Raw genomic sequence first — 2,500 nt, 5'->3', positions numbered from 1 at the left:
TCTTTTTATATATTTACCTCCGCATTTCCAGTTCGTTAATTCTTCCACGAACGTAACCATGTCAACCTTTTGCTTATCCTTATCACCATTACGTTGTTTGTCTTTTTCCTTCGTTTTTCTTTTTTTTCAGTTAGATTATCTTTGTTTATCTTTACATTTGTTTTTTCTTTAGTTAATATTTGAATTTTTATGTTGATTTTAGCTTTTGACTCCAATGTGTCATTTACTTATTTACATTATTTTTTTCGTGTTTATAAAGGTCTGAATTCGGTTGTCGTATGTTTTGATTTATTCTACGCAGTTCCTATTCATGTATTTATTTTAGCGCTCGTTTTTCTCAAATTTCCTCGTATTGAAAGCCTCTATGTACGGATACTTATTTATTCATTTGTTTATATATTGAAGGTTGGGCTTTGTGTTCTAGTGTGTGTGTGTGTGTGTGTGTGTGTGTGTGTGTGTGTGTGTGTGTGTGTGTGTGTGTGTGTGTGGGGTTGAGTGAGTTATCTGAACGCCTATCACATATTTACCTGCATGACAAAAATTAATCAATGGCAAAAAAAAAAAAAAAAGATAAAAAAAAGCTCCTTGCAACGCTTGTCCATTTGCATGCAATTTTAATGGGCGTTTTTACTGTGCACAAGTTATATTTTATCCCGACATGTCAGCAGAGTTTTTTTGACCACTACATGTTTTCTGTCGGGCGGAATTGATGGCGCTCTCACACACTCATCCCGATATGATTTTACGATTCTGTTCTTAACGCGTGGACAGAATCGAATTACTTGTCCTTTTCTATTTACACTTTGCTTTACATCACCGTGGCTACTTTCCATGTTCCAGGACATTGGATCGTATTTTCAAACACTGCACCTCGACTACTTTCAGAAGACACAAGTTGATTATACAGGATTTTAAGGGTGTTTTTTTTTTTCTTATTTTATTACAGTTCTAGTGACAATTTTTGCCATATTTTTACATTACCAGCAGGAGAAACACACGTAAGAATCAACTTAATTATCTCGATGGGGAAATAATCGTGGTAAGAGAGCAGATAGTTTCAGGATACCGATCTTATTCAAATTCGGCTTTCAGGATTTGAGCAGCAGGACTAAAACACTCGATAACCCTACCCGGAGTAGTAAGTAAGTTTTCTGTGGACTTGCTTTGGAAATGTTTGGCGTTTTGGTTCAGTTATTTTTCATTTATTGCATTTCACAAGATCATTTTATCTTTACATGTTGCAGGACTAAAAGCGCTCGATATAACCTCCCGGAGTATTAAGTAAGTTATCTGTAGGCTTGTTTAGGAAATGTTTGGTGTTTTGGTTCAGTTAGTTTTCATTTATTGCATTTGAGAGGAGAAGGTTCATTTTACTTGCTGCGTCACTCAAGCCACTTTACTTTATGGTTTCAAGTGGTGTGTTATCTGAACGTTTGTTTGTGAGATGTTTGGTGTTTCTATTTGTATTTTAGTACAATTTTTTATGCTATGCTGCGAGGAGTAATGGTTTTTGAGTACATTTCCTGTTTTGTACATAGAGCTACACATTTTGTAGGCGGTGCATTCTCTATAAAATTTTGTATGAGTTCGTTTTATTTCTACTCTTGAGGCGAGTGACGAGTTATTGTTTATTCTTTTTATACATATTTGCATTCTTATTCATGCTATCTTTGTAGGATATATATCTAATTTATTATTCTTTTTCTTTTCTCTGACGTTTCGGTGCGTTGATGTCTTGCATATGTTCTATTTTTTTATATTTTCTGATTTAGTATTTTTCTGTTTTGTTTGGAATGACACTTTTTGCATTAATTAATATTATATATATATATATATATATATATATATATATATATATATATATATATATATATATATATATATATATATATATATATATATATATATATATATATATATATATATATATATATATATATATATATATATATATATATATATATTTCTATTTCGCATGCATTTCTAGATGTATGTGTATGGTGCACGTCTAAATTTAGGTATCTTTCTAAAGATGAACTTGTTGTTTAATTCAATATGTTTTTTTTTTTTTTTTGTTTTCCCACGCTTGCATATAATCCTTAAAGAAAAAAATAAAACATTGTTTATCGTCCTGATGTGACATATTGAATTTATTGAAGTTTGTCTTGATGTGTGAGTTTCTTCCAATCAAAGTACGTACGACATAAATATTTCAGCACTTATCAAGTGAAGCATTGCAGAACTTAACCTCGTAGTCCAAATGGGCCATTTATCAAACTGCTTTCTTGGTTCACGAGCTCACTCATTCTTTACCTTTTTTTTCACTTTTGCTGTTCTCGGAACGCTACATATGAGAGTAAATCAAACTTAACATTTCTCCCCTTTCCTAATACATTCTTTTTTAGAAGAAAGACAAAATGGCAGAATAATTTCAGGCTTTTGTTTTTTTCATTGCTTTTTATTGGTACAGGAGAGACACGATGGTCAACGTTTTGTTTCT

Source organism: Portunus trituberculatus, chromosome 10 (genome assembly GCF_017591435.1).
Source record: "Portunus trituberculatus isolate SZX2019 chromosome 10, ASM1759143v1, whole genome shotgun sequence".
Lineage (NCBI taxonomy): Eukaryota > Metazoa > Arthropoda > Malacostraca > Decapoda > Portunidae > Portunus > Portunus trituberculatus.
This window is presented reverse-complemented; position numbering follows the sequence as displayed.